This window comes from Sphaerodactylus townsendi, linkage group LG01 (genome assembly GCF_021028975.2).
Source record: "Sphaerodactylus townsendi isolate TG3544 linkage group LG01, MPM_Stown_v2.3, whole genome shotgun sequence".
Classification (NCBI taxonomy): Eukaryota; Metazoa; Chordata; class Lepidosauria; order Squamata; family Sphaerodactylidae; genus Sphaerodactylus; species Sphaerodactylus townsendi.
In genome coordinates, this window is record NC_059425.1 from 59,918,248 (window position 1) to 59,944,253 (window position 26,006).

Consider the following 26,006-nt stretch of genomic DNA (forward strand, 5'->3'; position numbering starts at 1 on the left):
TGATTCTCTCTCATGCCAGCTATTGGGAGAAAAGAAGTAGAATTCAAAATGGCAACTGTTCTTGCCACTGGTGGTTTTACTACGTGAACATGGCTTCAAAAATGTGGGCAACAGACACAAAATGTCAGAGTTCCACTGCAGCCCTGATGTCTATGTTCTGTATATAATTTGTCATTTATGCTAGCTATTTTTTAAGACCCAAGGCCACTGTTACTTGAGGATGTAAATTGTTTATTTCACTCTCAGTCAAATAAAATTCATATATGGACGACTATACGCATAAAAGCAATCTATTATCTGTGTATAGTGTGAATTTGTTGTAAAAGCTAGATGAGGTAAGGATCACCTAAAGAAGATCGCTGAGCCATATCTGATACAAAGCTCAATAGTATCCATAATTACTCAGAAGTAAAACATATTTCAGTGGGGCTTTCTTCCCACTGAAATTAAGGTTGCTTCCAGGAATTTATACACACTGCACACTGCAGGACAACAACCTGCTCTGAGGGCAGGGGCATACCACCTATGGGAGCATTGGGTTAACCCATGTCCCCAGGCGCACATAGACCTGGGCACCGGCACCAGCTTCAGGCAGTAGACCTGGATGCTGGTGGCAGCTCCGAGTGGTAGACCTGATGCTGGCGTCGGCTTTGATCAGTAGACCTGGACTCCAGTGTGAGTTCCAGGCAGTAGACCTGGACGCTGGTGCAGGCTCCAGGTGGTAGACCTGAGCTCTGGGCGGTAGACATGGGTGCCTGTGGGGGGATTCAGATTTTGTCTTGGGCTCCATTTTTCCTAGATGTGCCTCTGGCTCATTCCGCATACGCAGAATAATGCACTTTCAAACTGCTTTCAGTGCTCTTTAAAGCTGTGCGGAATAGCAAAATCCACTTGCAAACAGTTGTGAAAGTGGTTTGAAAACACATTATTTTGCGTGTGCGGAAGGGGCCTCTGTCTGAGGTCAAAATAGAAGCTAAGAGGTGTGCAACAGTTTCTGTGGTAGTGGGACTGGAAGGCAAGCCATTTTGAAGAATATGGTGGCCTCCACTGTTTTCAAAACAACTCTCCCAAAAAGCTGATCACTTGTCAGTGCAAAGGAGGAAGGAGCTGTATTGTTGAAGGTTTTCGTGGCTGCAATTGCTAGGATGCTGTGGGTTTTCCAGGTTGTATGGCCATGTTCCAGTAATTGTTCACCTGCATCTGTGGCCGGCATCTTCAGAGGATCTAGTGGCAGTAAAGCAAGTGGAGTATATATACCTGTGAAATACCCAGGGTGGGAGAAAGAAACATTTGAAGTTGTTAAAAGTGTTAAAGGTACCGTTCGCAAGTGTAATTTGCATGTGTTAAGTGGAATTCCCCCACCTCCTTCAAGACTGACTGAATCACCTAAACTGGGTTGTACAGACCAATGATTACTCTACTACAGACATCAGAAGATCTTCAAGACCAAGAACAAACCACAGGAATGAAAATAATCAGCCACCCAAAGAGAAGGTGTTTTTAAGGGAATCACTGATCAAATAGGGAAACTGATAAAGAAACATAACCTCAAAATAATCTTCAGACCCATCAAGAAAATTCAACAAATACCACATTCATCAAAGGACAAGAGGGATCCTCTAACTTCTGCAGGAGTTTACCGCATACCTTGCAGCTGTAGACAAGTCTACATAGGGACCACGAAATGCAGCATCCAAACATGAATCAATGAAAATGAAAGACATTGCAGACAAATTCAGCTTGAAAAATCAGCAGTTGAAGATGTAATGTACTCCAGTCAACAAATGAGACTCATGAAGATTTCAAGAGCTTTATTGGAACCATGTCAGCCCAAGACTCAAATAGCCAAAACTAAAGTTTGGCTCTCTGACCTCTGGTGTACCTGTAAGTTGCAACACGACTCAACCCAAAATCCCCCCACTCTCGCATTCCCATAATATCAGCATAACAAAGAATGGTGTGAACAGAGACATTGTTTAAGGACAGGTGGTTCACTCCTTCAGAGGAAGGCAGATAAGAGTGAATGGTTAAGCTCTATTGACTAGTTACATGCAAGCAAGGGAAGACCTCCTTAGCCTCGAGCGATGATAATGACTGGGCCAGCTGTGGCCTTGATGTGGACATGCTAGATGTCAGGCTGAGAATGGCGAGGCCTGACAGAAGAAGAGGAAGAGTTTGGATTTATACCCCACCTTTCTCTCCTGTAACGAGACTCAAGGTGGCTTACAAGCTCCTTTTCCTTCCTCTCACCACAACAGACACCTTGTGAGGTAGGTGGAGCTGAGAGAGTTCCAAAGAACTGTGACTAGCCCAAGGTCACCCAGCAGGAATGTAGGAGTGGGGAAACATATCTGGTTCACCAGATAAGCCTGTGCCACTCAGGTGGAGGAGTGGGGAATCAAACCCAGTTCTCCAGCTTAGAATCCACCTGTTCTTAACCACTACACCACGCTGGCTCTAAGTAGCAGAACATGTTATAAACCAAGCTGGACACAGAATGTTATTGGAAAACACAGAAATTCTGGACCACTCACACTACTCAGAGAAGTCATTGAAATCCACAAGCACATGGATAATTTCAACAGGAAGGAAGAAACTATGAAAAATGAACAAAATTTGGCTACCAGTACTAGAAAACACTAGAATCAAGACAATGGTTAATGAACACCACATAGACTCAGGATGTCTCTCTGCAGGAAGTAATAAAATGGATTGTAAATGAGTACTTAAATGCACAGGCAAATTGCTATGCAAATGCCCTTAGTAATTGATTATGCAAGTTCAGTGTTACATACAAATGCTAGAACAGGGGAATTCCGCTTAACACATGCAAATTACACTTGCAAACGGCACCTTTAACACTTTTAACAATTGCACATGTTTCTTTCTCCCACCCTGGGTATTTTACAGGTATATATACTCTACTTGCTTTACTGCCACTAGATCTTCTGAAGATAAAAGCCACAGATGCAAGTGAAACGTCAGGAGAAAATACTACTGGAACATGGCTATACAACCTGGAAAACCCACAACATCCTTGAGGAAGTAACTGCAGGACTAAGCATGTTATGGAAGTATAATTTTAAAAGGTAAGGATGCAGCTGGTACAGTTGTGTGTCTAGAATATGCACATGATGAGAAATTCCAGAGACTAATTCCTTTTCATATATGGTATCTTTTTATGAACTATTTATTTACAAATATACTGATAGAACAGGGGTAGGGAACCTGCGGCTCGAGAGCCGCATGTGGCTCTTCTGCCCTTGCACTGTGGCTCCACGAGCAGAGCTGCCAGCCCCATCCTTGCCCGCCCTGCAGGCAGCAGGGCGGGTGCACCAACTGCCTGCAGTCGGCTGGGCCGTGCCGCGGGCTTCCCCTCTTGCCCGCCCCGTTGGAGCGGGGTGGGCGCTTTCCCGGCGGCTGGCGAGGCCGAGCCGCCGGCTTCATCCTTGCGGATGCATCCATGCGCTTCTCAGAATGAGCAGAGTAAAAGGTAGAAAAAACCCCAATATATATAGCGTTATCTTTATTTTAAATGTCAAAAATTATTTGCGGCTCCAAGTGTTTTCTTTTCCCGAGGAAAACGGGTCCAAATGGCTCTTTGAGTGTTAAAGGTTCCCTACCCCAGTGATAGAATATAAGTGGGAACACAAGCTACACAATGCAAGTTCTAAGGCAACAGTGAAATTCCATTTCCAATGACTCGGGACCAGTGGTGTAATGTCCATTGGGCAATGTGGGCAGCTGCCCAGGGCTCAGGAATTTTGCAGGACATGCTCCTGCATTTTCATTTTTGGTGTTTTTTCATGTTTCGGCCTGCAGGGGATGCATTTGTAAAGATATCAGCACCAACGTTTTAGTGTATCATCAGGAGACTGTCATGATGACAACCCTTAAGTTTGGTGAAGTTTGGTTCAGGGGGTCCAAAGTTATGGACCCCCAAAGGGATAGCCCCTATTCCCCATTGTTTCCAATGGGAGCTATGGAGATGGGGACTGCACCTTTGAGGGTTCATAACTTTGGCCCCCCTGAACCAAACTTCACCAAACTTTGGGGGGGGGGTGTCATCAGGACAGTCTCCTGATGATTCCCTGACATTTTGGTGTCACTAGCTTAATAATTGCACCCCTGACTGGCACCCCCAGAAATTTGCCCAAGAATCTTACTTCTGCATTGATTTTTTTCCATTGATGTCAATGGGGAATTTCTGGTGCAGCCTGTGGGGGTGCACATTTTTGAAGGCACAGTCACAAAACCTTCAGGGTATCTTCAGGAGACTTTGGCCCCCCTGAACCAAACTGCACCAAACTTGGGGTATATTATCAGGACAGTCTCCTGATGATACCCTGATACTTTGGTGCTGCTACCTCTAAAAATGTGTCCCTTGCAGGCCGAAAGGCAAAAAAATTCCCAAAATTAAAAACGCATCCAAGAATCTCAGATGTTACCACAAGTTTGGATGGTGCAGAGTTCAGAGGAGGCGGCGGCGGGCCCTTGGCCCTCTGAGCACCTTCGAACTGGCTCAGCTCGGCCCAATCCACAGATTGGGTTGAGCCGAACCGCCAAGCCTTGCTTCCTGTGCTCTGCCTCTTGCCAGCCCCGCTGTGTCCTCGGATGGATCTTTGTGGAGTGGCAGGACTAGCAGTCAGGGGTGCATGTGCACCTGGCCAACCCACCGACCGCGCTGCTCTCCCCTGATTGCCGCCACTGCCCATTGCTTCCCACCCGCCCCCCGCATCTTGCACCCTTTTGCCAGTAGGGGGACACCTAAGTTCAGCTGGCAGGGAGGGGGGAAGCCACAAGCCACCGGGGGAGGAGGATGGGGAACTCTACCTCCTTCTGCCACCCATGGGGGGGCATCAAACTCAGGTTTTGCCCAGGGCTCCAATTTGCCTTGTTACGCCCCTGCTCAGGACTTTTTTGTGGCTATCAAATCTCAGCTGACCTATGGTGGTGGTGACCCTAAAGATTTTTCAAGGCAAGAAATGTTCAGAGATGATTTGCCATTGCTTGCCTTTGCATAGCAACCCTGGACTTTCTAGGTGGCATCCCATCTAAGTACTAACCATCTAAGTACTAACCAGGACGACCGCTGCATAGCTTCCAAGATATGATGGGATCAGTCTAGCCTGGGCTATCTGGGTCAGGGCAGCCTAGAGCTAGGGATGCTATAGATCTCACAGTGGCCAGATCTGACTGGTGAAGACACAATACTTAACTGCTACGCCTGCCACCAGGCCAAGTTTTAAATCTGCCTGCCTCACTGTGGCCAGTAAGGCATACCCTCTGCCCTTTTCTAGCCTCAGAATTTTTCCCTCCAAAATTTCAACTGCTATTTTCTTCCATTATTGGGCAATCCTGTTCTCAACTGATATAATAAAGAAGTAGTATGAATGTGATGATTTTTCTTTTGATTTTTCACTTTGTGTTTTCCCACCTTTATAATAGAATAAGAATAAAATGTTCTTCATCAGCTCAATGTGGGCACCTCTCAGTCATGGATACACTTAGGAAACACAAAATAAACTTTATCTCGTCTGTCAGAAACAAAATCTTAGGCACCAGAGGCCTTATAACTTTAAAAAGATGAAAAATTAAGTTTTTATTTAGCAGAACAAAAATAGTTTTGGCAAAGTAGTAAATTTTAGGAAACATAAAGCAGATAAGTATTGATGATAATAAAGACAAGCTGTTGCTACATCTCCTTTTTTATTTGGTTACAATGTAATTCAGTTCTCTAGCTTAGTTCCTTTCAGTTGTTACAATCAGGCTGTAATGTACAGAAATATACACTGTGCTCTTTTCCTCCTTTGTCAGAATGATCTTCAGTTTACACTTAGGTAAAAATCCCAAAACAGTTTCTCCTCACCAACTGTAAGACAATCCCTTATTTATGTCTTGCCCACACATTGCTTTCCAGGGCAGGATTTACTTCTATACCTCAGAAAGTAAATTCCTCTCTTTTCTCTTTGAAATCCCACAAATCTCATAAGCTTTCCTGCTTAGTATCTGAGTGGTGGATTCCCTTCAGAGAATACAAACTAGCAACCTTTGTGTTTCTTTAGTGTGACTGTTTTGTTTACACCAGGGATTCAGTACAGATTCCTTTAATCTGACTATTCTGTCCCTCAAGCAGAGTTAACTTTAAACCACCAGAGAACAGACCTCATTCCACACATCTGTTCACTAGCTCACTCTGAACAGAACTCCCCTCCAAATCCTTCTGTCTCAAGAAATCTCCTTCTTTCAGCCAACCAATCACTAGCAGTCCTCACTTAACTCCTTGTGTGCTGCATTCCAACTGCAGAATATGTGGCTAAATGTTGGAATTCATCACAGTAAGCCTTGAGTGGCTGATAATGGTGCATCTAGTATTCAGGGGAGGGGCAAGGGCCTCGTGGCTAGTAGCAGCAGCATGGTGGGTTTGTGAGAGAGGGAGTTGAGCAGGTAGACTGTAAAAAGATGCAATTCTGTCTACTGGGCCATGCTTTACATATAGTATGGAAAGTATAGCACATTGCACTGTACCATGTTACATGGGATAAATAGCTCACAAGCATCCAAACTATTGGCTAATTTGTTGGTTCTGTGCTCATGATCTGCAGGCGGGAAGTCAGCTGAGCCAGTGAATGTGTGAACCCCCCCCCCCCACACACACACACACCATTTTTAATCAGGCCATTTTAAAAACTTTGCCTCCTTTCCTAGGATCACATTTGGCTCTCTCCACCCCAATAAAGTTGTTTGTGTGTGTGAGTGTGTGAACTGGTCATCCAAGGTGATCTGCTTCATTAGCATCCAGTAACCCTGTCCACATGTTACAGTGAACATACATACAAACATCTGTTTGTAAGAAAGAGCCAACAGATGTTCATTTTACAAATGAAACTAAGGACCAGCACCTGAATAAATGAAGAGTTTGTATTATGTGTTCAACTGTACATTGTGTACATTGTAACATAAGAATTAGTCAGCACATGTACAAAGAACGATCAATTTACATGGATTATGTGTGTTCACTGTAACCTATAGTTAATAGTGCAGACATGCCAAAGCTAAGAAGAGGTTTTAAATTGCATGTCCCCCTCACAGTATTTAGGGAAAATGTAGCCTGGTGCAAAATTTGAGTTTTCCACACACCCCCCCCCCCATGGGCAGGTGCCTTCCCCCACCATAACCAAACAATGTTTTTTTGCACCAGGTCTTGAAGTCAGTGCATGGACCCGGGGGCAGGGGGAGGAGGAGGGTGTGGGGGTGATTTTCTGCCCCCCACATGACTAAATGGCTGCAACCTGAGCACATTTGACCCCATATGTCCCCCTGGGCGGTACGCCCCCGCCTCTCCCATAAATTGAACTAGAGGGATTGTACCTCAATCAAAAGTTGATTTCAACATCCTAATTGGGGCTTATTTCTGTTCTTTGTTTACTCTTACAATGTTTGTTTACTCTTACAATGTCCAAAACCTTGGCAAGGTTTTTAAAGTAAAGTTGTATGCACTAGTGTTGGCTACTTGGCTAAAAATAATAGGCCAATTCCCCACGGTCAATTAATCGCGTGATACTCACACGAAATATCAAGTATTCAGGAAGAACTCCCCACTGCCTGATTGACGAACAAGGATTCATCTCGGTTCTGGTGCTCATTCTCCCCCTTATCCTGCGTCTTTGCCGAACCTGCTTGAAAGTACTACTTTTTTAAAAAAAAGCACATCTTTGATCCAGTTTGGAGGGGAGGATTGGGGGTCTAATCTTGGTTCAAATTTCCCACCGCGGAATGTGATGAAAATGCCTTACAACCAATCAGTTCATGCGGTGCTGTTCTCATGAGAGCACGAGAAAATGATAATGAACCAGAAACTTGGGGGGGGGGGGGAGATGTGCTGATGTCATAATGTGCGCATGTTTTTGCAAGAGAAAAAAAGGCTCCACCCCAACACAGCACAACAGCCAATCAGGAGAGACCCACCAAGCTGATCGCCTGGTAGTAGGGACTGTTACATTTCTTGAATCCAAGATAGGCCTAGATGTCTTCACTGGAAACATGCTGTGGTGGGGAGGTTGAAACCTCAATGAAAAGGTGCAGTTTATTTTCAAACTTGGTTTGATCTAGATTGAATTTCCCGGTGGGGATTCGGCCATAGATGACTTTATGTTGTGCTTTAGATTTCTTTTTGTCACAACCAAGAATTGTACAGAAACAACAGAGTGAAGAGCGTCCAGCTGAGTGAAGAGGCAATAGGCTGGATGAGGCTACTCTTCCTTCTAGCTGTCCTCCTCATTTGCCTAGTGATGCCAAGGGAGTCATTATTTTGCCTTTTTATAGTACCCCAGCCCAGATGATCCCAGCTGCCAGTATATGGCTCAGGAAGGAGAAATTGTGGGGCTGTCATTTTTTGCTCTCTGGTTTCTTTTTAGAGGATACCTGACTGTTATCAGTTCAGCCTTGTGATAGAATTGTCAGTGTGTTCTTGCTGTTGGAAGGCAATAAAGAAATGCTGAATGGGTAGCCAGTTAGCAGCAAATTAACAGAGATCCTTTGGTCCTTTTGTTCATTTCAGTGGGCCTTGCCTAGGACATGCTTGGCTCTGCCAGATTAGCTCTTTAGATGAGAATTTACATGAAAAGGGACTGAGATGCACAGCCTGTAAAGCAGGATCTGCCTATTTGGAGTAGTTGTTCAGGTGAAATCATATTTTTTTTATTGACACATTAACTCTTGAGTACAATGCAAATAAAACCTTCCGCAGAATGATTTTACATGACAATATTTTACTGTAGGCGCTGTTTGCAGCCATGATTTATAGTGCATGGTCAAACGAAAGGGGAAAAGTGCTACTATATATTTATGCAGAGAGGAAAAAATGTATTCTCTAAACAGCTTTAGATCTTCATTCATTATTACATTCAGTAGCTGCCATATACACAATGAAGAGTGAGTTCATGAAATATGTGGGGATGGGCAGGTGAAACCCAAAAATTCGGGGAACGGTTTCATTTAAAAAATTGCATAGATATATGTTTATCTAGACAGTACTAAAAACACAGCAACTGAACAGTGAAGATCTGGTACACACAATAATTAGATTGATAAAGATACAGGGTTCTGGTTACAGTAGAAGGAGAATTTTATCAAATGCAGCTTCTCTTAGTTACATATGAGAAGTTATATCCATTAGCATTCCACTTGAAAAAATGCAGCAGACTTTTCTTTGCATCAGGTTACTCTGTTTATGTCACTAGCAATTGTTTAATAGCCATTTATAATAAATGGATACCTCTCACTCTAGAATTCATTGCAGAATCAAATGCTATGAAAACGATTCTGCATGGATTTTGATCTTATATAAGTTGTTTCACACCAGCTTGTGTATGTAGTGCTTGTTTGCTGATCACATGATTCCTCCATGACACTTGCAGGTTTGGCTGCTCCATTTAAATGAATTGTGTTTGAAGTGGCATAGGAGACCTAGTGAGCTATAGTTGTTAGATAGCTGGAGCAGGACTTGGGAGAATCAGGAACAGATCCAGGGTTGCCTCCCAGTGCTGGTAACTGGCGGAAGACTTGGGGAGGGAATGGGAGAAAGCTGATGAAATGATATCATCCAATGCCATGATGTCACTTCTGGCTATATAACTAGAAATAATGTGACTGTGTCACAAGGTACCCTAGGATTCCCCTGAAACTTCACAGTAAAAACCATATAGGGAGGTTCTTAGAACATCACATAACACAGTGATATCACTTCTGGTTTCCTGCTCAAAAGAGATGTCACACAATGCCACCCCCATTTGTCTCCTTGCCTCTCCATTGCACACCAGCAGGGGATCCTCCACTCCTAGCAGGCACCTGACAACCCTAGTCAAACTCACTGGGTCACCTTGGGCCACTCTTTTCCTCTCAGCCCAACCTTCCTTGTTGTGAGGGTGAAACCGAGGAATAGAAAGCCCTAAGCTCCTTGGAGGAAAGGCAGAATAAAATGCAGCAAATTAATAGATAAAAATTAGGTGATTTGAAAGTTTTTGTTGTGGTTACTTTGGTGGTCATTCATACATTCAAGTAGTCATTTGCTGCTCTGGTCAATGAGTGAAAAAATGCATTTATAAATCAACTTTCCCACATTCTAAACTAGGCTTGTTCCACTTTTGTCTCAGCAATTCAAATGCATGGCAGATTTGCACTCTGGCCTGGTAGAGCCTTATTCAAACACCTTTCTGCCTTGGTCTAAAGAAACAGGATGTTACTAAACATCTGGGAGAGTACAACACAAGGCAGGTGGTTATGTTCAGTCTGATGGGTTGTATGCCATACAGCCCTGCTCTAGATGTTCCTTTGCACAAAGAAATCTAAAAGTCACTGTTACAATCTCACATTAGGAGGAACTGTCTCACCAATATGGGTGCATTGCATTTCGAAATGGTGGACTAACTTGTTAATGGAACCTAGGATCAACAAAAGTGTGGCACAACTACAACTTGGCTTTCTAGTCCCAGTATACACCTGTAAGTTGCAGTTTACTCATCCCAGAATCCCCCCTCCCTCGCATTCCCACAATATCAGCATGAGAAAGGACAGTGAGAAAGAGACATTGTTTTTGGGACAGGCGGGCTACTCCTTCAGGAAGGCAGATAAGAGTAGTCATTAAGCACTATTGCTAGTTTCATTGCAAATGAATGAAAGAGGCCCCATGGCCTTGGGTGATGATAATAGTTGGGCCATCTGCACCCAGGCTGTGTACATGCAAGCTGCCAGGCCAAGCATGGTGCAGGCCTGACAATATCATATATACATCTTCAGTGAATCAGTCAGTAAATGCTCTTTTAGATCTGCTATGGGTGGACAATTGTATGTTGAATGTTCTCCTGTGTAAAAATATTTCCTGCAGATAGAAATGTAGTCCTTTACAGAATGGCAGAACTCAGCCCTGAGTTCACTGTTTTCTGTGAACATGGAAAATTTGATTTGGGACAATATTCAAATACGTAATTTCTTTACTATAAAGTAAAATGACACTTTCCCAGCATTCCATATTATGTGATTTGTTTAAAAGTGTGAATGGGTAGATTCATGGCACTTCTATTTATGCAAATGTTGGTAAAGAAAAGTAGGATAAAGGTTGGGCTTGTGACCAAAGTAGGACTAAATTATCGCAACAGTGTGGAATTACACGTTCTTCCGGAATTTCATCTTTATTTCATAAGGATACTGAACATTTCAAGTTACTTTGAGTTTTTAAGATAGCTCATCTTTCCAGTGTATCTTTAGGTTGCCCCTCTAGGCCCAAAAGAGGTGGGAGGAGCAATTGTATGTCTTTATTATAGGAAGTTAATTGTACATAAGATATAGAAGCACTACATTTTTCCCCCATTGGAAAGGCATGTGGCTTCACCCTTTGGATATTGCTGTGAAGCATGAAAACTAAATAGCCAAGTTACTCGTTCTTCTACTGTTTTTTGTAATAATGTGCAGAGCCATTCTGTGTATGTCTTCTGTAGAGGAAGACAAAGAACTATAATAAAATATGTGACTCCTATGTCCTTTCTTGAGTGCCTAATCAGCATTTCTGCCAGGCAGGAGGAACAGTCACCTTCTGTCGAGTTCCCTTTGCTTTGCTGTGAGCTAGAGTGATGCTGCTGTTGTTATATTAGAAGGCTGACAAATGGCTGGTAAAGTGACACATCTCTCATCAGTCAACAGCAAAAATGTGTTTATAGAGTTCAATGAGTAAAATTGTAACCCCCACATTCTATATCTCACTCACCTTAGAGTTAATAATTTGTGTGGTCATTGTATGTCTTAATCTCCTTTTTCACTTCAAACATCTGTTGTTTTCCTGTTTGTCTACTTCCTTTCAGGTTGTATAAGAGTTAATTGGGGGTTGCTGTGCAGCAGCCACATACCGTACAACAACAGTGAGCTACTGTGTGCAGTAACCAGCCACAAGAGCCACTTTCAGACATGCTTATGCATGTATAATGATTCCATCTTTGGGGAGTGGGAATGGCAAGCTCCGCTTTGATCAATGCACATCCTTTTCTATGTGATTATACACCATGTATACCCACTAGTAATGGGGAAAGATTCAGTTAGTGCTGGTTACCCTTCCTGGTAACAAGCATGAGTCTGGATGTGATGGGTACATGGGGAGGGGGCGCTGCTGTGTAATCAATGGAAACTTTGTGATAAAACGACAGCGTTTTGGCAATTCCTAGAGGGGACTGACAAAACTACTGCATTTTTTTTTACTAGAGAGTGATTCCTAGAAAGGCATGACATCACTGCCAGGTGTTTTTTTCTGGAGGTGACATCACACGAATAGTCAGAGACGTAGCTAGGAAAAATGGAGCCTGGGGCAAAATCTGAGTTTTCTGGCCCCCTTTATGGGCAGCAGCCCTCTCTCATCATGACCAAACAATCTACTAGCAGCAAAGCTCATTGCTGGGGAGATGCAATGGGCCCTAGAAAAGAGTGGAAGAGGAAGGATCTCCCCAGCAATGGGTTTTGCCACCCCACTCTTGCTCAAGATGTGACACTTACCTGGGTGTGCATCTGTGGCTCAAGGGTGAAACAGTTGAAGAGTGCAGCTTGAGGTAGGAAGGAAGATGAGGATAGGTGCAGATTGGAGAGGAGTGGGGTGGTAGGGAGGTTTGCAAAGTGAAGGCTGGAGTGGAGGAGGATGGAACAGAGTGGCTTGGGGTGGTGGGAGGGTTGAAAGGGCAGGCTTGGGGTGGCAGATTGGGAGAGGGTGGAATGGGAGGCTTCAGGTGGTGGAGGTAAGAAAGGTTAGGGTTCTGGTGGAGCAGGATGGCAAGGTGAGGCATGGGGGAGGTTTGAAAGGTAACACTTAGGGTACTGGGGGGTAGAAGGTGTGGCTAGGGGTGGGGATGGTTGTAAGAGAGCATGAGGGTGCAGGTTAGTGTTGGGGTGGGGAGGGTGGGGAGCTGTAGGTTAGGGTGGGTATGGGTGGGGAAGGTTAGGAAATGAGGCTTGGGTTGGGGGAGGGTGGGCATTTGTAGGTTAGGGTGGGGGTGACAGGGCCTGGGTTTCCTCACAGGGCTGGGGGAAAGCAGGGCTTCTTTGCGGGGGTGGGGAAGGCAGGGGAGGGCCTGTGGAGCTGTTCTGCGGGCCTGCGCTTTCTTGTGGGGGGCAGGGGGACAGGTGAGCTCGAAAGGGTTTGCTGGGGTGGGAAGGGGGCCATAGGGCTTCTAGAGCATTGGAGCAGTGACTGAATGGCAGCCGTCCAGTGCATTTGTTCCCAGGCCACCCCATGGAAGCTCCGCCTCTGTGAATAGTTCAACTGCTCTGATTGGCAGTGGAAAATGAAAGGCAAGGACAGGGATTCCCCTGTTGGGTGACTGTAACCCTAGCTTCAGTTAACTGGTATCCTTTATATTTTTAAAGTTGCTATTTTTTGCTTGTTCGTAACAGCAGCCTTTGGGGTAATATGAAATCTGTTTTGCACCCAGCACAATCTATTCTAATTATTTGCAATATCACCTGTACTACATTTTAAGTTTGCCACAGAATGCACACTTTTCTATCAGTGCCTGGAAATCTCTCCCCTCCCTCATTTTTATTGCACATTCAAGCTGATGAAGAATTCTAGGGAGCTCACTAATTTGCATGTTCACTAATTAGTAATGTTTAGATTGATCTTAATAATCAAACCACTGTGGTTTTTGGAAATGTGCTTATATGACTTCTTGCAGCTTCACAGTACATCAGTGTTTTCTGTAGATACACCTGCTGTGTACTAACCTAAATAGTGAATGCACAATACTTGGTGCATCTGAAAGTTCCCAGTATAAAAAGGGAAATATTGGCTGAATACCCACAGGGAAATTCAATCTAGATCAAACCAAGTTTGAAAATAAACTGCACCTTTTCATCGAGGTTTCAACCTCCCCACCGCAGCATGTTTCCAGTGAAGACATCTAGGGCTATCTTGAATTCAAAAAAATGTAGCAATCCCCACTAACATGCGATTGGCTTGGCGGGTCTCTCCTGATTGGCTGTCATGCCGTGTTGGGGCGGGACCTTTTTTTCTCCTGCAAAAACATGCTCAAGTTATGATGTCAGCACGTCACCATGTCTCCCCTGCCCAAGTTTCTGGTTGTTATTGTTCTCTCGTGCTCTCGCGAGAACAGCACCGCGCGGACTGATTCGTTGTAATGCATTTGCATCATACTTCACAGCGGGAAATTTGAACCAAGATTAGACCCCCGATCCTCCCCTCCAAACTGGATCGAAAACATATATATTTTTTAAAAAGTAGTACTTTCAAGCAGGTTCAGCAAAGACGCAGGATAAGGGGGAGAATGAGTGCCAGAACCGGGATGAATAGTCGATCAGGCAGTGGGGAATTCTTTCTGAATCCTTGATATTTTGTGTGAGAATCACGCGATTAATTGACCATGGGGAATCGGCCATTAGTTACCTGAAGGGAACATCATATCTGCAACATTGCATTTGGATCTTTAACAAGTCAATTAAAGTACAATTGTTCTGTTTTTGGCCTTTTGCTCATGACTGGTTTAAAACATTTCCAGCCCATGGTGTTCCACACATCCCCTCCCCCATTTTGTTCTAAAAATTATTTCCAGTTAACATTTTCTCCATTGTTTCTGAAAGCACTTTTGCCACAATGTTTTTCCCTGAAACATTTCAGACAGCCCAATTCAGAGCCCCAGGCACCTGGGCACAGTATGCTACAACACTGTCCCACTACCCCCAGAGGTTTTCTAGCAATGCAAGAAGGTAGAAAACACACAAAAAACCCCCTCCTGTCACTGGAAAGCCTGTCAGAAGGCTTAATAGACTAGCTCCACCCAAAGGGTGGCATAAGTCCAGAACCTGGGTCACTGCACAACTAGCTGCAAACCTGGGGTGGAAGGTGACTAATGTTGACTCCACCTCCAGGGTTGCCCCAGCCCACCCAGCCCCTGATGCCAGCATCCAGTTGGGACACCAACACAGCTCTGCAGTGGCCCAGACTTCTATCTTTTACTGCCATGGAGCTGAGAGGTGGCCAACTGCCAGTGACTTTGCCCCCTCCACCAGCATGGGTGCCCCTTGCGCCAGCAGAGGGGGCAAATGCATCTATGTAGCCCTGTGCTGGCTCCTCAAAAGGATTCAGCTCCCCCACTCTGGATTGGGCCACAAGCTAGCTTACAGTGCAATCATACTGAAACATTTTTCCCCCACCAAAAATCCTCCCATCAGCCACACTCCTTTTCCTCACAACTGGTTTAAAATGTTTCCCACCTATGGCGTTCCACACATTTCCCCCCTATTTTGTCCTAAAAATTGTTTCCAACCTCCTGAGTGGCTACCCAACCTCCCTTTCGGTGCTTGATCTGCCATTTTTTTCATCCCCCACCCCACTTCTTTGCCCCTCTTCTCTTATTTTTAACATTACTTGCATTCTCCTTTGCTTTTTCTCTGTTTTTTTTAAATCATCGAATTAGCAATGATATGAATCATCTCTATGTGCATGTGTGGAAAAAAGGGAGGGGGAATGATAGTGGCCAGGAAACAACGTTCTGAGGAGTGGAGTTGTTCTGAACAGACAATGATGGGTTGAAAACACCTTCCATGTGGGATTAGTCTGCTGTGCATAAAAAGCCTTTATTCAAAAACAGATCTAAGTTATCCTGGTAAGAACTAGTTATATAGGCAGCAGAATCAAGGGGGTAACTCTTGTTCTGGACTATTTCATTTCTAGTGGCTATCTGGGTGGTTGCTTGATTTAATAATCTTCCATAGGAACTCATTTCCCTACATAGAGAAAATGGCCATGTTAGAGAAATATTCAGCTGTACCTTCTGCTCCCTCACATGTTGTTTTCTCATGGGTAGAAAGGGAACCTTTTTCATAGAAAAGTGTTCAAGCAAGCATTCATCCACGTGCAGATTCTGTTGGCACTTTGATGCGATTTGGTTTAGGATTTCAGGACAAAATGACTTTATGGGACACACAGGGGTGCTGCTGAAATGGCATCTTTATGCCAATGTCCCCCTCCTTCCTTCCATGTGTTGGGATGCCATAAGGTTATGCAGTTCCTTACCCCAGTTTGACATCACTGGCTATTGCTAACATACAGCATGATGATATTATGCTACTGGGAGAAGTCAGCATGAGAATGTTTCTTTTGCTGACAGCCTTGCGTCTTTGAAACAAATGCTTCTACCCTCAACCTAACATTTTAATCCAAAGAATGCTTTACCAGCGCCTTCCCCCCCCCCAGGAAATAAACGGGGCATTTTGAAGTAGACACAATTAGGATAAGTGATGTGTGTGTGAACTCTCAACTCTTATGAAAAGCCCTAGATTTTGCAACCTCTTCTTACCTCAAAGGCTGACACCTACTCTTTTCATATGACAGGTTCCAAGAAAGGCACCTGTGGTAAAGAATGAATATTCCGATGCTTCCAAACCTTTTGGTGAAGGTGAAGGGGGCTTGTTGAGAACATTGCTGTGAGCAGATGGACCCCTGAAACCATCTGCTATCGAAGCAACTAAATGTTCAATGATGCATTACGGAATTATTTAGCTCTCAAAGAGCCTGAAAGTAGTTAGTAATGATGGCATCTGTACTGAGAGCAAACAACCTATTTATATATGATCTATCACTTCATAAACTGCTTGGAGACCATTTTTTTAAAGAAGCAGTAGTCTTATTGTCTCCCGATGTATAAAATTGCATACAAATACAATTGTAAACCTCTTATGGTTGACTCATTTACTCTTAGCTAAACAGTTTTAAAATTTCTCCCTTCAGTGTCTCCATCATCAGTATAATTTTGCATGGATTCTGGTATACCCGTTTCAGAATAAAGGTAAGAGGAGATTTGTGAATTCATTCACCATTTCCTGGAGTGTTTTTGTTCTACAATGCTCTGCTTGGTCCCTGGTGCTTACCTAGTTCTGTCTCAAGACACTAGAACGCAAGCAGAGCATTCTAGAACAAAGATGGCCCAGGAAATGGTGGATGAAATCGCTTGTCATCTTTATCCTGAAAAGAGTATATTTGTTTTTTTTACTATATTTTATTAGGGAACCTGCTATGTTCCCTTTTTCATTATAACTATCCACTAGGAGTAGTTGTTTGTCATCTGCATAATAACAAAGTAGTTCCTAAATGTGAGCCACAACTATATTTTCTTTACATTTTTCTCTACTATCCTTCTCTCCCTGATCTTTCTTCCTGTTTCCCCTGAACAGAAGCTACAGCACACAAGGAATGGGAGGAAAAGGAGAGAAATGGGAGTATCCCCCCCAATCAGATATCTATTAGAGTTTGATCAGTGAATTCACCAGGAATGAAACAAAAGGCTCCCGTTTATATCTGACATACACACAGCCACAAGCTTTCCTTCCTTGAATAGCTGTCAATCAACCACCAGTCAATCACAGAAAGACCCAATCAGCCACATAATGGCAGCCAGATGGCATCTACTCCCCATGAACTGTACTCCTGAAGTCACACTTACTGCCAGTAACTAGCAGCATTTCCTATCCAGGGAAGTAATGAGGTGTTTTTGTATTCAGACTAAGTTGTAATGCCTTACACCTCTGACAGGACACCCCTGTGAACAGAATACAAGGCCGTTTTCTGACTGGCGTCATTTGGCCTTTTCTAACAGAATCAGTGGCACTTTATAAAACATTATACCCTTCCATCATCCATTCCAAACATTCATCAGTCAACTTCACTGAGGAAAAATATCTCTTGTAAATAATGTTGCAGTTTTTAATAGGGAGGTTGTACTAAAACTATCCAGGCCAGACATAACCAGGATATCTACATATAGTCTGACGTGATCTCTTTCATGCTGCTTTATCAATGCTTTCAACCTTGACCTGCAAGGAAACACCTTTTCTTCAGCTGATAGGTAATTTAGCCTCTTTGCCTAGTTCTGGGGCCCTCTTGTAGTGAATTATTTATGTTGCTCCTGTGATAGGACCTCTGTCCATGGAGAACTTAAGTGAAGCTGTTAAGTGGCTCTCCAAATCCTAAGTTAAGTAAAATTATAAAATAATCCTTTTAGCACTTGTTTGTATCTTCTCAGTTCAGCACACTCTTTTAAATTAATTAATTTATGCTCATTTATGTCATTAATGCTGCTTATTTGAATTCATTGGCATATTACTGAGGTTTGAAGCCAATTTACTTGAATAGGAATACAATCCATAATGGAGCTCCTAGCTCAGAACTCAGGATCCAATTTTTGATAGTGGACAACATTAGCCACATTTTTGACCCATTTAGCCAGTCCAACAACTTAGCTATGTATGGTGTCCCACCAGGTTCTCAATACCCTCCCTAAGTTTGTTGTCTGCCTGGGACTGAGAGGCCACACTACTGGTAAGCTGAATTTGTTCTGAGGGGTCAAACTGTGCAGGCCTGCTGCTCAAGGAACAATTCTGGGTTTTGTTTGTTTGTTTTAGTTTCTCAGTAGATTTACTATTCCTCAAGCTAGTGTTGAATTCCAATTTTTTTTGTATATTGTGTAAATTACTCTCCTTTATTCCATTCCTTGATTCCATGTTATCTTATCTCTTGATTTGCATTTCTGATTTGGGAATTAGGTTTAAGAAATCCAGTGTGGTGTATTGGTTTGAGTGACAGAAAAAAATCTGTGAGACCTGAGTTCAAATTTCCACATTGACCAATGAAGCTTGCTGTGTGACAGTTTCTCAACCTAACCTATCTAGAGTTATTATAAGAACAACATGAGGATGGTAAAACAATGTTATGTGGTTCTGAGCTCCTTCGAGGAAAGGCAGGGGAGTAGACACATACATAGTTTCTGAAACTATTTATAGAAGACCTGTAACTGTGGATGATGTACTCCTTTCCTATTTTGGAAAGACTGATGGGATGTCGAGTTCCCTTTGGTAAATCCAATTTGGAGATTCAGAATTTACAAATTCAGAGTTTACAAATTAATCTCATAAATGCTAGAATGCATCCAGCCATGAAGCTTGAACAATTGAACCTGCAAAGTTCTAATTAGTAGTATTTTTATATTATGCTATTAAATGGAGTTTCATAAGCCATTTAATTTAAAAAATTATACAGATACAAGTATGTGATGTAAGTGTTGCATACTTGATTCCACTTGGAAAACATCTATCTTTAATTCTTCCAGTCTTCCCCCTTGCTATTTTAGTTGCCTGTGGCTATTTTGTTTTTGGTATAGCTTTTGGCATATAATTTTACAATACTGTGTCTCTCAAAGTAAGTGCATAATGTGGTTTTTCACTGTAGATAGTGGAATGAATTTCATATTCATCATAGTTAGCTAAGGCGTGCAAGTCATATATTGTTCCAACCTCCAGGTGGTGGCTGGAGATCTCCTGGAATTACAAATGATTTCCAGGTACAGAGATCAGTTCATCAGGAGAAAATGGCAACTTTGTATGGTAGATCTGCATTGTACTCCACTGAAGTCTGTCATCTCTCTGAACCCCCCTTCCTTGGGTTTCATCTTGAAAATCTCCATGTATCTCCCAGTCTGGAGCAGGCAACCCTAGTTCTTCACAATGTAGGATGTTTTAATAATAGTTATATTTTCAATGTTTTAATGTCACCACTGCTTGTTTGTGATTAATACATTGTAAACAAAGGAGCCTACAGCACCCGGTATTTCCAGGCGGTCTCCCATCCAAGTACTAACCAGGCCTGACCCTGCTTAGCTTCTGAGATCAGATGAGATCGAGCGTATTCAGGGTGGTATGGCCGTAGGGGACATGCACACATAGAGCAGGGGACATGAACACATAGCTGTTCATAATTTCTCTGCATCTGGGATTGTAGAGAGTGATGTGTTGGAATGCTTAGAGTAAACTCCCCACAGTAAACTCCTTGAGGTTCAATTTGTAATTCAATCATCAGTTATGATGAGCAGCCTCTGAGAACATTTAAAAATAATTGCATTTTATCTTGAATTCTAAACTGGCTTTTTTGTATGTGTGCACACACATTCTTGAATTGTCAGTTAGGAACAGTAGTATAGGTGTGGGGGAAGATAGTAGGGATCCCTCATGGAAGAGAAAGTGACAGTGAGTCTATTTTCAGATAATTTACACAATATTTCAGCTGACTTTTTATTTTAAAAAAGAAGCTAGTGAAAACATAAGAAAGCTCTGCATGATTAGACTAGTAGTCCATCTAGTCTAGCATCTTGTCACACACAGTGACCAGCTAGTTACTCTAGAGGGCATCAAAAAGGCATAGAGGCTAAAGTCTGATGTTGCCTCTTGGCACTAGTATTCAGAGGTTTACTGCCTCTGAATGTGGAAGTTCTGCACAGTTTCAGCACTCAAAACAGATTTTTCAAAAGCAAGTCAAGAAAGAAGAAGAAGAAGAAGAAGAGTTTGGACTTATATCCCCCCCTTTCTCTCCTGCAGGAGACTCAAAGGGGCTTACAATCTCCTTGCCCTTCCCCCCTCACAACAAACCCCCTGTGAGGTAGGTGGGGCTGAGAGAGCTCCGAGAAGCTGTGACTAGCCCAAGGTCACCCAACTGGCGTGTGTGGGAGTGCACAGGCTAATCTGAATTCCCCAGATAAGCCTCCACAGCTAAGGCGGCAGAGCTGGGAATCAAACCCGGTTCCTCCAGATTAGATACACAAGCTCTTAACCTCCTACGCCACTGCTGCGTAGATTCTGTGTTTGTGCCCAAGCAGCCCACAGCAGCTTCTGGCCTTGGCTACCCAGGCTGATGAATGCTCACCATATAAATTCAAAAGAATACATAAGCTCTCTCTTCCTCTCTCTCCCTCTGTCTCCGGAAAGAACCTTTGGGTTATCCAGGGATTACTTTGGCTGCACCCTTAGCAATTAGAGGATGAATCTGCAGTGCTTGGAGTTCTTGTAGATACAAGTGTGAAATAGGCATTCAGAGGAAGAGATGGCAATTCAGGCTTCCTGGTACTGTGCCTTAGTTGGGCAGGTTTGATATTAATCCAAATTGGCTATTATTTCTGGCAGTGCTTGGGAGAAATGTAAAGGAATGAGTGGAGGGTAAAAAAATGGACTTAACTAAGTGATTGAGCCCTCTTTTTCAAATTGCAATGCATTTATAAAAAGGCTGCAAATAATGTCATTATGTAAAGTAAGAATGAGCAAGAGGGACAGTTATGAGCTTTCCCCACAAATGCTGTGACAAAGCAGTGTACCTGCTTCTATTTCCCTCAATTGTTAGGTTAATGGGAGATGCTTGAAGGTTGAACAATAGATCCTTCTGTCTCCCAGAATTAGGCAGAAAAGGGAAAGAATTGCTAGAATTGATCTGCTGAATATAACACCATAAAATGTTTTCACAGCAGTAATAAAACATTTTGAAAACATTTGAAGTCATATGACACTTAAAACACTTTTAAGTGTTATAACAGTTGTTAAACATTATGCAAGCATTTTGCAAATGTAAAAAAAAAATCTGTTGTGTGGCATGGTCCATTGCTGTGTTCAGATTTATAAGTTGGGACATGTTCTGTAACGTGATAGTGACTTTGAGATGACCTGGTGCAAAAATTGTTCTTTAGTTGTAGTGGGGGAGGGTGGCCTTTGGTCAAGGTGAGGAGCCACCTTCGCATCGAGAATGCACCATCCGCGAGTACAAGAGGTGGAGCAGCAACTCCCTCCACGGGCAGGGTCAAATTCCCTGGGAAAAAAGCACCCTTGTCCATGGCGTGTGTGAAGTGGCATCCACGGAAGATGTGTGTATCATGGCTTTTTCCCAGGTGACCTATGTCCACCTCGAAAAAGCATTCCTTGTGATTGCACACCACCATCAGATCAATTGAGTGGAATTTTTTCCTGTTGAGTTACTCCCCTGGGGCATCTGAGGGATTTTGAATCAGGATGTGGCATCCATCAATTGCACCAACGCATTGTGGGAAGCCTAGGTTAGCAAATCCATGACCTGTAGAGATAGTAGAAAGAGAGGCTAGGGAAAATAATTACGGAAAATAAGAATACTTTGTGCATTGGCAACAGGATCTCCTGTCTCCAGCCTCAAGTTAAGTTTTACTTCTAAATCTGCACATGCTAAGGAATCAAACCCCTCCCACAGACAGAAAGGCACCCTGTGCATGAGATCACGTGCGCCTAATGTCACTTGTGAAGTCTCATCTGTTTTAGAAATGTCCATGTGGGTATACTGGGGTCATGCTCCCCAGATCTTCATTCCCACAAAAGATGGGACCATTGGTATGGACACTGGTGCCACTTTCCCAGTTGTAGCATGCGTAGACTTTTGCAATCCTACAAAGACCATCCCACTTTCTGCAACAGGCTCTGCATGTGGTGCTGCTTCCTGAGTCACACACTGGCCAGCAGTAGCCCAATTAGGGCTAATCTCCCTAGTTTACCTTCCCCATGTTTTCCCCATGTTCATCATCTGCCTGTTGTGTTGGTGAGGAGATTACTGTAGAATTTTCTAGGGAACTGTGATATAAATGCAAAGGAATTTGAGGGAGAAGAGTGGGCTTGGACAAGCGCACATACCTGGTCCACAGAATCCACGAACTGAACCACCCTCTTGAAGAGTGTGTCCCTCACCACAAGGCAGAAATCGTGGACCATGTCCACAACTGTAGTGTGGCCAACACCAAATTGCTGCTTAACCTCACGGAAACTGTTTGGACTGGCCAAGTATCAGATTTCCATCCCAACTCTCATCTCTACTGGTAAGGCTGGCCACATGTTTGTTTCCTGGCACTGCAGGTGAGGTGCAAGGCTCTCAGTGATCGTGGTGAAGGTCCTCTTGGTCATCCTGAAGTTCCTCAACCATTCCTCATCATCCCAGGAGGACCACATGCAGTTGTACCACCAATCCCTGCTCGTATGTGGGCAAACCCAGTAGCGATGATGTGTGGGAACAGCTGCGAGGGCTAGCCAGTTTCGTCTTCTGTGCTTCCTGATCAGAGTAAAGTGAGCCAAGCATTGCAGGAGTGCTCCATGGAGAGCAAGGGCAGCCCCCATGAGGCTCCTCAGATGGCTGACAAGCCCAAAGATCAGGAGCAGCAGCTCTGCCATGTCAGGATCAAGAGGCATGTTAAGCACCAGCAAACGAGGTTGTTTGCAGGATGCACCCAATCTCAGATTAGCCTTCTATGCCAACGAAGCTGAGCAGGTAAAGAGTTAAAATGGTGAAGCCACGCATTTATGTAGCTGCATGTGAAAAACAAGCCAAGGGCGGAGTATCATTCCCACTCCAACACAACAGCCAATCAGGATGAGGAAGAACAGATCTGCTGAGCAGATCACGCACTTGTGGGGAGTGTTGCATTACTTGAAACCGTGCTAGACATCGAAGTCCTAATTAGACACACGGTGCAGTGGGGAGGGAGAAACCGCGATAAAAAGGTGCTGTTTCTTTTGGAACTGGGGTGTACCCAGCTTAATTTCTCAGTGGGGAATCCACCTAATAGGCATTAAATATTTCTACAGTTGCAAGAAACCATGGGGCAGGGGGGTTGTTTTATGCAAACTTGATGTGACTTGATGTTTTCCATCTAAACAAAATCTCCAAACCAGGATTGAGCCATAGGGAAGAAGAGAGCAAACCATAGTTTGGGCATAACAATAAGCTATGATTTGCCTTGAAAGCAGAAGCCTTGCATTATTATGCCACACTAAAGACAGAAATCACCAAGGCTAGTCAATGCAAAGGCAGGCCATGTAGTTACCAGTTCAGTGTCATGCCACCCATGTTTGTTTGCATTTTCAATGTCTATGGAGCACTGTCCAGTTTTACCATGCAGATGCCACAAAAGAAAGTTGCTCTATCCTGTCCAAGGCTGACTTTTGGAAATTGAGAGGGATGCCTCATCATTCAAGGGCAGGCAAGCTTGTATCCATTAAGGAAGAAATGTAAATGGAGGCAGTCCCCTGTGTGAAATGCTAACCCCCCTCCCGCACACTCTCAGCCTGGTGGCTGGAACACAGACAGTGAATCTCATTAGGAATCTAATACAAAATGGGTACAGAGATCCTGAGGTTGTGGGGTGGAAAATCAGATTAGCTTCATTACTTTATTCTGCACCTCACAGCGCTTCTGCCAGTGGACAATTGCATTAGATCAGAGAGGAAATCAAATGGCAAAATCTCCCCAGAAATTCTGCTATACCTTGTGTCATTGGTAGCAGAAAACACAATAAAGTTGATGAAGGACAGATTTGCTTTAGCTAACCATTATTTACTTCAAATTTCAATTCAAAGTAGTAATCAGGTTTCACACACAGGTCTTTAAAAATGATGGCAACAGTTTACTATTTTTAAAAAAATCTGGACTAGGGTGCCTTGGATTGCTCTATTATAGGTGATCTTGGACAAGTTGTTATCTCTCTTGGGGTCAGTCTATGCATTACTTCAGCCATTTGGAAACCATCAAACAACTATTTCCCAGTTCATAAAAGTATACATGGGCTACAACAAATACAAAGTTCACTACATTACCCCTTGACTCTGCCACATGTAGAATGTGTCTGTAGAAAGGAACCTCTCCCCTTTGATGAGGGAAAGGCAGTCAAGCAGACTCTGAGACTGAAGCTGCTACTGGACTAGTCCTAAGGTTGACTGCCAGGGTCATGTATGAAATCAGTAAGTAATGAACCTTTGTACTGGCAATGAAAATAAATTAAACACATTTTGAAGCCTTATAAGAAGCAGAGCACTATGAAGTGAACACTGCACTTTGAGGACGTAAAATCACAAAACATCAGCCATTAGGCGCAACTGCTTAAAAGAAGTTTAAAATTGAAGTGACATTTTACCTACTGGTGCCATTCTCTTTGGTGTCCATCTTACTTACTTACTTACTTACTTACTTACTTACTTACTTACTTACTTACTTACTTACTTACTTACTTACTTACTTACTGAGGATAGTTCTGTGCTGCCTATAGAGAATTCTGCTTGAGGAAGCTAAAAAGTAAAATCACAATATAAAACAACAAACCATTGAAATAAGCAATAGGTATAAACAGCATAAAACCACCAACAAAACTTACTTCAGACCACAAGCAGATCATTAAAAAAAACTAGAAATACAAAATTCCTAATTAAAATCCTGAGTTTAAAAATGTGTTTTGTTCTGGCACTAAAAGAAAGTAGAGTAGGTGCCAGGCGAACCTCAGTGTGTGTGTGTGTGTGTGTGTGGGTGTTCTGAAAGCAATGTGCCAATGCAGAAAATCACCTTAATTCTGAAGCCGGGGTACAGATAGCAGGCCTTAACAGGCCAGTCTTAACAGCCAGGATGGAAAGTGCAGGAGAGGGTGGTCCTTCTACTCTACCTGAAAGCCATTAAGGACTGTAAAGAAAAGAACTAGAACTTTGAATTGTGCCTGGAAACATGACAAACACGAAGATCGTTTTCCTGGATTCTCCTGCTAATTGAGATGGGTTGGGTGGTGTCAGAGCATTCTAGGTTGTAGTGCTATTTCTATAGTGTAGTTTTCCTCATGATGAGCTAGATCAGGGGTCTGCAACCTGCAGCTCTCTGCTGATCCCATCAACCCTGCCATTTGGCCATGCTGGCAGGGGCTGATGGGAATTGTAGTCCATGATCATCAGGAGAGCTGCAGGTTGCAGGCCCCTGAGCTAGATTCAAGTCCTTAGAGACCAGTAGGATTTTCGGGGTATAAGTTGGTGAGAATCAGATTTCCTTATGATATGCCTCTACTGCCTACATTACTGAAATTTCAGTCAAGATAAAAAGCTGTTATCAGAGATACTGGCTCATACAATATCCAAAACAACAAACCCCCAAAATTCATGTCATACCTTTGTTAAGGTCAACTAAATAGACCCAAAATATTGTGCAAAGATCTTATTCATTGGGTATCAAGATATTCTTTTTCTTGATTTTCACATGTAAAACATTTCACTGTTAGGATTTAATTGCTGCCACTTTATCATAATGTACATTTATTATTATACTGTGGTTTTTATGCATTTTAAGCATAGGTTTAGTTTATTGTTTGTTATTGATGTAT

At 43.2% G+C, this 26,006-nt stretch overlaps 1 non-coding gene across 1 annotated transcript; it reads right to left on the minus strand.

Moving 5' to 3' along the window:
• Positions 1-19,633: 19,633 nt before the first annotated feature.
• On the minus strand, positions 19,634-19,752 carry LOC125425675. The gene has a single exon (XR_007243434.1). It is a non-coding gene; the product is annotated as a 5S ribosomal RNA (ribosomal RNA).
• Between the last annotated feature and the right edge of the window lie 6,254 nt (positions 19,753-26,006).